This window comes from Camellia sinensis, chromosome 15 (genome assembly GCF_055761805.1).
Source record: "Camellia sinensis isolate YWXY chromosome 15, ASM5576180v1, whole genome shotgun sequence".
Taxonomy (NCBI): domain Eukaryota; kingdom Viridiplantae; phylum Streptophyta; class Magnoliopsida; order Ericales; family Theaceae; genus Camellia; species Camellia sinensis.
In genome coordinates, this window is record NC_138975.1 from 121,947,929 (window position 1) to 121,961,908 (window position 13,980).

The window sequence follows — 13,980 nt, forward strand, 5'->3', positions numbered from 1 at the left end:
TGTTTTAAAAAATGAGCGATTAATAAATCCAACTCCACTATTCAACCATATAAAGCACCAATTTCATTATTTCCAACTCAATTCCATAAAGTCACAATTTTCCCAAAATTAGGGTTTTTCACCCGATTTCCAAATATTGACCCAATGGTCTAAATATCAACAACTAATAACGATATCATTATTTTGAACCCACAACACACACACTTTAGACTCAAAATAACAAATTCTCTTTTAACATTTTGAAACCCTAAGTCCCAAAATTTACCCAACTACAACACTTTATCAAAACAACCAAAAATCTAGGTCAAAGACCATAAGAGTGAGTAGGAATCCCTACCTTAAATTCGGAGCTCAAGGAAAGAAGGTGAAGAAACTCAACGTGCTCCAAAACTCAATATACTCGGATCAAAACGTAGCCCTCGACGATCAACCCAACTCTTACAAAGGCCGAAGGAAAAGGAAACACTCTAACTAGATCAAACCCTAGAGAGAAGGGAGTTTCTAGAGAGAGGAACTCTCAAAATGTCTTTTTAGAAAGTAAGAGAGAGAGAGAGAATGTAAAAAGTGATTTTAAAATGCCCAGCTGCCAACTGATATACGACATTCCCACTCGAGCGGAGAACACAACGCTCGAGCGTCAAGAACAAAAAACTAGGTCCGCTCGAGCGCAAAAAGGCCCGCTCGAGCGCCAAGACACAAGAATAAAGTACATCCGCTCGAGCGCGAAAACCAGTCCGCTCGCGCGTAGATTTCCCCCTCCCAGAACTTACACCCAAAGGTACTACCTGCTCGAGTGCCAAAGTACCCGCTTGAGCGCCACCACTCGAGCGTCAAAATCACACCTACAGAAGCTTTGCAGGGACACGAAAAACTGGGAGCGTGCAATCTCCGCTCGAGCGCAAGAAGACCCGCTCGAGCGAACCTCCTAAAAACTGGGCAACAAAGAATTGAAACCAAAGCCTCACCAACCTGTAATAACTCTGCCCAATACATCCTAAAACTCAATCAAGCGGAATTAAAGGATGACAACAAGGTATACCACCACCAACATCACGGAACCGAGTCCGGAATACAACAGAACAGTAAAGGGACAACCTGGATCGCTATAAAGACCATAGTGGGGGTAAGGTACATGGACCCTTCGTCAGTGAGTGGGGCATTGGCACAGATGGAGTGCGTGACCCGATAGTCGTATCTGATAATGTCGGGCGGAAAGATGCAAAACTTGAAAATGGACTCAAAACAATCACATCACTTGAGCTGCAAAACAAAACCAAGGACGATATGATATCATTGCTTTAAGAAGAGATTGGTAAGGTGAAAAGGAAAAGTGAGTTACAAGTTGTGAACATAGTTGGTGGTTTTGGTTGTGTTCTGAAGATGAAAGATGAAGAGCTAGATAAATTGAGAAATGAGAATGGGGAATTGCAGAAGACAATAACAGTACTGGAAGAGCAAATGTGACTCCCGCAAGTTTGCCAAACTCACAAGCTTAACTATCCCTGCGATGTTTGAACGGAAGTTCAACCTCGTGTGGGGTTGACGTTCAGCACCAGTGGAACTTTTACCCACATCTCGTCACACTTACAAGCTTAAATGTTTACCCACATCTCATTGCACTTACCAATGTTTGGGAATTGAAGAGATTAGTAAGTGTGACTCCCGCAAGTTTTCCGTATGCACAAGCTTAACTATCCCATGCGATGTTTGAACGGAAGTTCAGCGTCGTGTGAGGTTGACGTTCAGCACCGGTGGAACTTTTATCTACATCTCGTCATACTTACAAGCTTAAATGTTTACCTACATCTCGTCGCACTTACCAATGTTTGGGAATTGAAGAGATTAGTAAGTGTGGCTCCTGTAAGTTTGCTGAACTCACAAGCTTAACTATCCTTGTGATGTTTGAACGGAAGTTCAGCCTCGTGTGGGGTTGATGTTCAACACTGGTGGAACTTTTACCCACATCTTGTTACACCTCATGTTTGATGACTTTAGCCTGTTTGAATAGAATTCAACCCTGCATTTTCACCCCAAGATTGTTTGCTTTGAACAACTGGCTTCCTTAACTCGTTTCCGTTCACATGACTGTGTCCACGAACTCTTTACCCTACCATCGTTTGTAACACCAGAAAACACAACAAATCAGTATAACACCCCAGTACATAAACGGCAGGGAAAAAAACCCAACACATAGTTATCAACAAAAAAACACACAATCCCACGTCTGCGACTTGCAGCACACAAACCAAACAAACTCAACGTCACGCCAATCACTGCAACACAAATGACACATACCTCAACAAAATACAGTCACACACGCACACACAACGTAACCAGCAAACACATCATCAAACCATACCACATGCACAACTTCTATCGCATATGTTGTTCTGTTATGAAAATGAAATTAACGTGTCCTACGTAACACAATAACAGAACTACATACCACCACAACAACATACAGGTGTAGATGCGCCCTCATGAGCCTCATGCTACAGTTCGGACTCAATTTGTGTCACGGTCCTATATCTAATCTCACAGAGTGCAATGTAAGATCGATGAATCATCAAAGAGTCCAAATCCGGCAAATCATTTTTGAAAACAGATTTTTTTAAAAGAAGTGCCAAACATGGATTGCTTTGCCAGATACAGAGTCGCCACCTAAATATTTATTTTTGGAGAATTTAGGAAACCCTGACTCGTTGCCTAAAGCCACGTGTCTGTCATCACCAAAGTTGTCTCGGCTCGGGAACTTGGGTACAATTGGGGAAGGTCACTTCGTGAGCACCCCCGCTTGCCCGATCAAAGATCGGCCTCTACTAACCATGATATCTAGTTTTGAAAACATTACGCGTTCTTATTCCGGTTATTAGCCTAGATTTACTATGTGATGCGCACAGCATACAAGTATAGACTGGATCGCCTGAATTGGAACAAAACATTTCATGTTTGTTTATTTTGAAAATGGTTTGATGGTGCTACCCGCAAGTAGGCTAAGACGTGGATTTGCCACCCTCGGGTGGGCTTAGAAAACATGATTTTGCTACTATCTAGTGGGCTTAAAACTCACAATTAATGAATTGTTCCAATTCAAATAACCAAACCTTCACCCACAGGCATTCAGGCAGTTATATCATATAAGCACTTAGCCTCATGGTGAGCATGCTATCATGGCAGTCACTCACACGCATGCAATGATGCTAAAGCATAAACACTTACCGAGTACTCCAAGCCAAAACAAAAGTTATGTTAGAAATCCATGCATGATCCTAACTATACAGAAATGCCTAATGTAACACATGCAAAATGCAACTAAGATAGGCTTGGCTATTCTAAAGATGGCATATGAAATGCTACAACTAACAAGTATTCAGCTCGGAATTAAAATACAAATGCAGTTAGTATAATGCGCCGAGCCCGGTGCATACAAGACAGATAAATGAATGCAAACATGCTATCATACTGTATGCTAATTGAAACATGCCCTAATCTAACCATCATAAGCTGGTAAATAAAAGGGAGAAAGACGTGGGGTTGGAAGACATACATCACACGCACGCACATTTATTACAATTGTGCCCTCGCTCGAAGGGTCCGAATAAATAATACAGTCCGAATGAATAATACAGTTCGAATAAATAGTACAGTCCGAATAAATAGAAAATCCTAATTAATTAACAAATTAATCTAGGAAAGTAGGTAAATTAGTACGCAAATCTATGGACCACCTCAGCTCTGTTCCAAATGATGAATGATCATGCTCGAGTTGCCTTTGTCAGGAAATTCCTTGCGATGCCCCGGTTTGCCTCTGTTTGTAATTAATCCCGGGATGTTGTGCGAAGCTCTAGAAGGCTGCTAATTTTTGGTTTGCTGCAACAGAGAGCAAGAAGGGGGCATGGCAAAGTATTTTCACATATGTATGCATGTCTCGATCCTCGTGACACCAATCACGCATATCGATGCATGATGGCCGAGGAGTCAAATTGCACGACTCAATGTGAAATGAATGCACATGAAAACACAACAAGACCTAAACTCCATCATGGGTAATCCGGAGTGTCGGCGACAGGGAATTGAGGCACGTTCCGTCACTCGGAGTACGAAACGTACCTCGTTTCCCGTGCTTGGGCTAACTCCTATCCCAAACACGATGAAAATGAGATGGCATACACAATGCGACTAACATACAACCTAGCATACGCAACGCTATGAAATGGCCTACACAAATGCTCGATGTAACATGGCATACGCAATGCTCTAACATGCAACCTAGCATGCGCAATGCTATGAATTGAAATGGCATACACAATGCACAATGGACTTACACCAACATGAGTGGACCTCAGCCACACTCACATCAGTGGCCATTAGATGAAAATGAGACAACCGAAATGCGTGCACACATGCACGCAAACCGAAGACCGCACCTAAGGCATAAAATACCACTCTACCAAGGCATGACAAAGGATGCAAGATGGCATTCAAACATGTAAATTTTAGCACTGAAACATGATGCTAAATGGTCCTGAAACATGGAAATATGGCACCCGATGCATGGAATAAGCCCCGAAACTCAAAACTAGACACATGCATTGAACCACAAGCGCACAAAGAAAGCATTATTTGATCATGAAGCATAAAAATAGAGCCAAGGCAGTCCCAAAATATGCACATTTCTGGTTTAAAGCATGGCCAAAAGATGCTAACATGATGGACTAACATAGCATGCAACATTGGCTAGCAAGCATGGTTTACATGGCATGTATATGAAGCAAATGAGAACTCATCAAACCAGCCAAAAACAGTGAATAAAACATGCCAAAATATCCCCAAATAATCACTGAAATGCAGCCAATGCATGCAAAAATGAGGGGCTTCTTTGGAGGGCCTTGCAAGGGGTTGTTAAGCACATACAAGATAGACACTTAGCATGGCAAAACCAACTTTGGAAATGGATTATGACAGCCCTAAAACTCACAAAATTGGCCCTAAAATCAGTCAAGAAAGCATACGATGAAAGACCCCCTCAAAAGGCCTTGAATGAGATTGCTCTACACATGCATTGTAGGTATAAAATATGGCCAAAAGGGCCTTGGAAAGAGCCAATGCAGAACCCAAAACTCACAGAATGAGGCCTGAAACAAGACTTCGATGCATGCAAAATAGGGTCCCTTTGGAAGGCCCAAAAGACCCCCAAACAAGACAAGGAGAGAGGGGGTCACCCTCCTCTAATTTTGGCCCTCAAAAATGCATCTAAGCCACTGAAAATCCACTGTATTTCAGTGGCTAAGAGGCCAAACCATGGCCAATGCAAGTTCTCTAATGCATAGCCTTAATCATGAAGGAATGAAGCATGCATAGGGGGAATATGACCCCAAAAGGAAATGGGACCTTAACAAAACTTGAAGATGATGTTAAAAAAAGACTTTTTCCAGTTTATAGAAAATCTTGAAAATGCTCACAAGTAAGGCTAAAATAGGATGCAAAAATAGCCCTAAAAGAGAGATAGAGGATAAGCGGAAGTAAATGACCTCAAACAATAAAGTGCCCTTAAACAAAGTTGAAGAGGGGGTCAAAATAAGACACTTTACAGTTTGGGTCGAAGCCCAGAAATGCTTGAAAATAAGGCTAACCAATCATGCAAAAAAATGCAAGTTTAAGGGAAATAGGCACTTACCCTTGAAGAGCAGCAAAGCTGGAGCTTTTGGACCAAGTTAGTGAACCTTCAACCTCTAGAAATCAGCTTCAAAGGGCTGGAATGGATGGTGGAGGTGGTAGGCTAGGAGTTGTAGTGTAAAATGACCAAGAACAAGGGTATTTAAAGGCTTGAAGTAGAGAGATGGAGGGGAAATGGGTGTATATCTCAGCTGGTTTTTTCTAACCAGCCCAAAGGAGGGAGAGGACCTCCTATATAGACAAAGAGGTCTAAAGCTTCTCTTGGAAGCTAAAAACAACTTTGCAGATCCTCCATACACGTGTATGGAGGATGCTGCAAATGTCTCCCAGCTGGCACAGCTGGAACACACTCAGAGAGACAAAGCAGAGGGTAGCTGGCCGACCGGTTCAAGTGGCCGGCCGACCACTTGCCTTGGTCGGTCGACCAGGGTTCAAAAGGTTCAAGTTCTAAAGCTGGTCGGCCAGGAAGCCCTTGAAGTTAGCTTTCCAATGCCGCAAACCTAGCACTAAAATTCCTCCTGTGCAAAAAGTTATGTCTGTTTTGGTGAAGCCGCGCAGATTCGGTCCAACCGGACTTCAACCAACCATATCTCCCCCACCCGGACTTTGTTTTAGGAGATTCTTGAGTGTGAAATGAATCCCCGGAAGTCTCCTTTCCAATGGTAATGGCCTCACATCTAAATTCCTCCTGTAAAAAGAGTTATGCCCGTTTCGGTGAAGCCGCGCAGTTTTTGGTCCTCCCGGATTCATGCTGAACCACTTTGGACCACCTGATTTTTCTGGTCTTCCATCTGATTTTCTGGTCAGCCATGCAACCACATTGAAGCCTCAGAAGTTATCTTTCTAATGGTGCCAACCTTGCATCAAAATTCCTCCTGTGCAAAGAGTTATGCCCGTTTCGGTGAAGTTGCACAGTTTCGGTCCTACCCGGATTCATGCCGAACTTCTCCCAAACTAGTTTTCCTCTCTTTTCTCCTCTTTTCTTCAACTCCAAACCCCTAGACAAGGTGTTTTGAAAGATTTTTCAAAGATTTCATCTCTCTTTCATTCATTTCCACTTTGTCCTTGCTCGGTTTACCGAAAAGCGCAACATTCGACAAAATGCGAGCCTCGGAACATCGTAGGAACTTTATTTTCAAAACGTTTTGAAAGAGAGGGTTTCAAGTCTAAAATCTTTTGATCAAGATTTTTTCGGTCCAAGAAAGGGGTATGAAGTTGAGATTTGACTCTCTCATTGCCAAAGAAGCTGAACCTTTGCCCTGCACACCTTTCTCCATCAAGTAAACCATCAGTCGCGTTTAAGTCTTAAGGGCGGTAAAAAATGGGGTGTCTACAACAGGTACCAAACTTGGATAACCCCTAACTCTCCCAACATACCAGCATACTACGCCATATGACCTATCTTTAATTATGTGTGTTGTTGCAATACACATTCAATCACCGCACCACACTCACTAACATCTGTGCGGATCACACACACAAACCACACACATATGTGCCCACAAAGGCCCACCATACAGTCACACCCACTCCCACCAACCAAATCACACAAACCCCCAACCTCACATCACTTCACACATTACCACACTCCAACAACCTAACCCAAATAAAAACAAAAACTGTTATGGCATTCATCTAAAATACAAAAAATATACAATAACTCATAATAAATAAGTTGCAAACTTTGTAAACCCAGACAATAGGTAGGGGCATAAAGCATAACACATCAACCATTATGTGACACATATATCGTGTATGCGGATACCATCACCTGGTAAAGACACATACCCATATCTCCCATTGTTGTAATACCACGAATAAGATTAACGATTGTAGCTAGACTTTTCGTACTCCTTTCAGAAGATGAGAATCCCTACAGTTCGGATTCTACATGTGGTTCTGAATCTGATTTCATAAGTGCAATGTAAAACAGTGAAAACACAAAAAGAGTCCAAATCCGACAATTCTTTTTGAAAAATCGATATTTGAATCAAATTTCAAAAATGGATTGCTTTGCCAGATTACAAAGTCGTTACCTAAATATTTTCAGGAAATTTAGGAAACCCAAGACTCGTGCCAAAGGCCATTACTCCGTCATTGCCAAAGTTGTCTCCACTTGGGAACTTAGGTACGAGAGGGGAAGGTCATGAATTGAGTACCCCACTCACCCTGATCAAAGATCGGCCTTTGCTAATCATGATGTGATTTTTATTTACATTATATGCTCTTGTTCCGGTTATTAGGCTAACATTACTATATGACCCACACAAGTATAGACTAATTTGCAAAAATTGAAACATTTGATTTCATGTTTTATTTTGAAAAGAGTTTGTGAATTTGCCACTCGAAAAAGTGGGCTAAAATGGACATTAATCAAACTATCCCAATTCGAGCAACCAGCTTTCATCCACAGGCATTCAAACAATTTATCACTTAAGCACTTAGCCTCATGGTGAACATGCTTGGACATGGTAACACAAACATTCGATACAAGATGTTAAAACACAAAATTGCTCACCTAGTAATCTGAGCCAAAACAAAGCAAAATAATTAGAAAAAAATGCATGATCCTACATAATGCAATATGACTAATGCAACGCATGCGACATGCAATTTATGGGCTTGGCTATGAGCATGCCATATGATTCCATTCAAGACATATAATAAAGCACATATTTAAGTAATGATTTTGAGCATTGATATTGGGTTAGTATGATGAGCCGAGCCTTGGATGCATATAAGACAATGGATGCAAAGCATAAGAATGCTAATTTGAAAAATGATGTTCTATACTAACCATCGTAAGCAAGTAAATAAAAGGGAGAAAGACGTGGGGTTGAAAGACATACAACTTATTGCATAATTACGCCATCACGTAGGAGGGTGCGAATCAAAGTCCGAAAGTCCAAATTAAACTAATTATTATAAAATCGAATGAATAAATTAAAGAATTAACTAGCTAACTAGGCTATTACAACAAGGGTAACCATGATAAGCAAACTAGCTATTTAAGCTAATTAGCTATAACAATTACAAATAAACAATAATAATTAATTAATTAATTACAACATTAATAATTAACAAGACTAATAAATAAAGTAATGACAACAATGCATGGAGCATTAATACACAAGGGTTGCATGCACAAGGTCCCAGAATAACACTGTCTGCCTTGGCTTACTCTATTTCACCTTCAGCCACTACCCTCTATTTTCTGCAAAAATACACTACTGACCAAACATTGAGGACCGGTCGGCCCTCAATGAAGCCCAGCCGGGCCTAAAGAAGGTCGGCCGTGCCTCAATTTCATGCAAAATTCTATTTTGTGCTCTGAAGTGAAAATAGTGCAGATAGAGTGTTCTAGGCTCTGTTTGTCCCTCTCACACTTCTCTGTCATGGGAAAGCCTCGAGAGAAGGTTAGAATTGTTTCCAAATCCATCAATGAGCAAATTGATTGCTCGATGATTTCGATGTACAATTTGGACAAAAATAATAAATGAAAGGAACAATAACCACTCCTCCCTCCTATCATGGAGTGAACTCAAAGAAAGAGGTAGAGACGCTTCGAAGTTCATCCAAAACATCATGAATTGATGTAAATCCATCAATGAGCAAATAATGCCGATAGAGTGTTCTAGGCTCTGTTTGTCCCTCTCACACTTCTCTGTCATGGGAAAGGCTCGAGAGAAGGTTAGAATTGTTTCCAAATCCATCAATGAGCAAATTGATTGCTCGATGATTTCGATGTACAATTTGGACAAAAATAATAAATGAAAGAAACAACAACCACTCATCCCTCCTATCATGGAGTGAACTCAAAGAAAGAGGTAGAGACGCTTCGAAGTTCATCCAAAATATCATGAATTGATGTAAGATGACCCTTGACACAACGGATTCGGCATAACGTCCGGCCGAACCCCAAGCAATATAACTCATTTTTTTTTTTTTTTTTTTTATGTATGTTGGTTCATTTTAAGCCAAATTCATTAGTCTTTACCATCCATTAATCCATTAAGTCCAAGATGATTGTTACGTGCACTAGAGATTACGTCCGCTAAGTGAGAAATATGTCAATCGAGAGGTGATTCTCAACATGAAAAAAAAAACTACACTGTTGGCACTGAACCTCCGTAAAGATTAAGCCATTAAGCGTAAATCGCTAGTTCACGTTTTGAATAACCGTCAACCGATTGAAACAACTCTCAAATGAAAGAGAAGAATGGTAAGTTGATTATTAAAATGAGGCTATTAAACATGGAAATGAATTGAAGAAAAGCTTAGAACAATGTATTACAAGCTATGTGTGCAAACTTATAAGACAACAACCAAGCTAATCAAAGCATGAACTATTTAAACAACTTAAGACAGCCCTAAAATAGCCTTAAACAGATGAAAAACAGTGGCTTAGAATGCATGAAAGGAGCCTAAAAAGCTAATCAACAAAGAGAGGAAACAATGCTAGTAAGCAAGAACAATGAGGGGTGGCTAACCCCTCCACTTTTGAAACCTCAAAGCATGATTTTTAGCCCTTTTTAAACTTTGAAAATCAGTCTAGGGAACAAAGAAAAAGAGTGTAAAATGAAGGGTTTGAGCAATAGGTAAAGGTGTAGAAAGAGTAAACTCTCTCTACCTTTTTGGTAGCTTTTCAAACCCAAACTTAAACACTTAGGCCTCGTTTGGGAATAGGCTATTTTAGTAAGTTTTTGGCTTTTTACGAAAAGATGTGCAGAAAAGTAGAGAGGTGATGTGACTAGTTTTAGTTGGCTTTTTGGCTAAAATAGTCAGTCCCCAAACGAGGCCTTAGAATAGGATCAAAACAACACAAAACAATAAGAACTAGGTAGCAAATGAAAGAACAAGAAGTAAAAGATAGGATAACAAGCTTATACCTCTCAAGGAAGTAAGCTTTTGATTATGAACAAAGCTAAGTCTTAACACACTTTCAAGCTTGAATTATGGTGTTCAAGGATCAACCATGGTTCCTAAGCTAAGGTGTGAAGGTGTATATGATGTATGGATATAGGTTCAAGGTGATAGGTTAGCTCAAAGTGTTGCTTGCACAAGAAGAAGGAGAAGAGGGAGCTCTCAAGGTGGTATAGAGGATTTCTTGGAATTCTTCAACCCTCAAAACAGAGATACATGGTCATTTTTATCAAATTTGAGACAGAAATATCATAAATATCTTCAAAAATGGATAGCTGGTGGCCTCCTGCCCAAAACAGTGTTTTTCACTACTAAGGCCCGGCCAACCCTCAATAGCCACGATCGGCCCTCACTGAGGCACGGCCAGGCCTTAATGTGTTCTCCTGTTTTTCTGCTTCAACCTTAGCACAGGGTGGCATAAGGTGTAAAAATGAATTTCTTGGGTATAATAAATGGGAATGTGAAGGGTTTGGGATTGTTTCAAAGCTTAAACAAGGCTCTTTCGTTGAAACCTCGAACCACGCCCCATATCACTTTCATCGTCGAGTGTACCGGACAAAGCGCTCAAGCCTTGCGGGTGGTCAAAAATGGGGTGTCCGCAACGACACAGGCTCACTGTCGATCAGGTCTCTGAATTGTCCTATCACCTCGAACTCACACACAGCTCTGTACCACCATAATCACGAATACCCAGTAAATCCATCACAACGCCCCACACCCATATCAAAACGAGATATACGCTCAATCAAATTTTCAAAATTTGAAAACACACTAATCTAGGGTTTCTTGACGTCTCTCAACTTTCCATCAGAATTGAAGTGGAGAGGTGGATATGAAATTCGGGTTGCACTCATACGAATACGGGTTTGGGTATTGTGTGGCACGGTTCAATCAACCCACGTAAACATTACAGCATAAAAAGCCTTAGTGCGCTTTCCCGTTCTGTGACACTCACAAATGTGTCACGTAACCATCACCAACCGCAACTTACGACGGTGTACCACACTCCTACCATACCATTAACCATGCAACACACATGCACTGAATCAATCATAGCTGTAACGCTTACACCAACAATCCCTATTTGATGGCAATTATGTCCTTTCACAAAGGAAAGGACCAATCGGAACATTAGAAAACATATGGGACTAATTGGATCATAATTTCAACAATTGGAATTTATTGGTAAATCTCCCATAATACATATATTATTTCTTTTAGTATAATAAAATTAAAACTTAAAATATTACATTTGATAGTTATTTTCACTAATTTTTTTCAACTTATTTATTTTAATTTTCATTAATTATAAATCACTGGCGGGAGGCGATTTGCCACCAACCTAATTTGCCCTGTCCCTGTATGATATGGGACGGGAGTAGGGGACGACAAAATCACCCCATAGCCATCATTACAATTCCCTATTAAGCGGTAATTACATTTTTTTTCGTTATTTCCTTACAAAATTTTCTATCGATTCAAATGTATATAATAAAACAAATTTTTATCTTTTTTTTTCCTTTATTTCATTTCACTTTCTACAATTTTCACTTTTTATCATCCATTTCTTTATAAATAAACGGAACCATAGGGGCATCTCCAATTTTCACCCAAAAAACACTCCATTATACCACCTCTAATCTTTCCACAATTTTTTTTATATAATTTAATTTTAAATTTGAGTAAAAAATTTAATTTAATGTGAATTATTTAAACCATTCTACTATTTTTTTTTATCAAAATCTTTTTAGAAACTTTCCTGTTATCTCAAATTTCTTTTTTCATCAAATTTAATAATAAAAAAATCATCTCCAATACTTCATTTTTTTTAAGTTTCATCAAATTTACATTTGACTAAGAATTTGATGAGTTTTCAATTTGATAAAAAAATAAATAAATATTCCTTGATATGAGCATTTGGTAAAACAATTGAAAATGATTTTTGAATACCTTCTTAATCAAATTTAAATTTGATGAAAGGAAATATGAATTGGAGATGTTGTTAGAGCCTGTTCAATTCTTTTAAAATTTGATAAACAAAATTAAGGGCAAGTTAATCTAAACAATATTGTTTCGGCCTGCAGGGTTTATCGCGAGTTTTGCTTCAATGATTCAAATCAGTAGATAATATGACTAAAATAAATCCAAAATAGATGTAATAACCCCAATCTCTGATTAACGCTAATCCAAGATTAATTATGCCTAACAGTAATTTAAAAGGCTCCAGAATTAATTTGTATATGTGTTGCATTATCTTTGCGTTCCTATCTGTTTGCTATAAAATGATCTGTTCATGTTTAGACTCTGAACTACAAATTGAAAGTCTTATTGGCGCCCGATTTCGAAATTGATTAGTGTTTCATACTAGTTAAAATATGGGTGATTTTATGGTGGATTTAATTAAAATTTGATTTAGTATGATTAAATTAGATTAATTAGTGTTGAATTGCATTAGTTTGCCTAATTACAAGTTTGCCACTTGGTGGCTTGATTTGAGATCAACTATACGACACCTCATTACACTTAGAAGCATCTTTCCTCAGCCATTTTCTTGACCAAAACCGTAGGAGAGAGTGAGAGGGGAGAGTTTGGTTTCATCTAAAGAATTACTTGGAGAATTTGAAGTATTGAAGAGTAGATTGTATAATTGAGCTTCCATTCTTGAAATTGAGGACCCAAGGTAGGAAAATCATCTTCTTGAACCTTGAATTCTAGTTGTATCTTGCATGGTCCATGAGCCATTAGTGATTTAAGGCATTAATTAGCTTAATATGTTGAATTGAGTAGGAATTCATGCATGCATGTTCATATCTTAGCATTTTGAAGTGTTTTCATGGAAGTTCTTACATGCAAGCCCATATTCTAACCTTAGTTCATGAATTCATCATGATTTTGAGCTCAATCTTACATTTGGTTATGTTTTAGGGCATTGGATTTAAAATGAACACTTGCATGTTAAGCTCTTGTTTTGTTCTTGAAGTTTTATTTGAAATTGTGTTTAATTAACTCACCTTTGGGCTTTGATTTTGCAAATTGATCTTTGAAACATCTTATACTATGAGTTTACAAGTGTTTTCCAGAAGATGGGCCCAAAGGGTTGAGATTTGAGGTGTTGAATGCTTGGTTTGAGCTTGGGAGGCAAATCTGGAAATTTCAGAATTTAGCTTCCTCGCTCGAGCGACCATCGTTTGTTTAGAGCTTCGCTCGAGCGAATGAATGGTGGCTCGAGCGTAAATTGCAAGCTCTCAGGTTTTTGGTGCACGCAGACGCACGCTCGAGCGATGAGACCTACGCTCAAGCGAAGAGCTGTGTCTCACGCTCGAGCGAGCATCGAACGGGTATCGAGCGTAGACTCCTTCGCTCGAGCGACCCCTCTGTTTT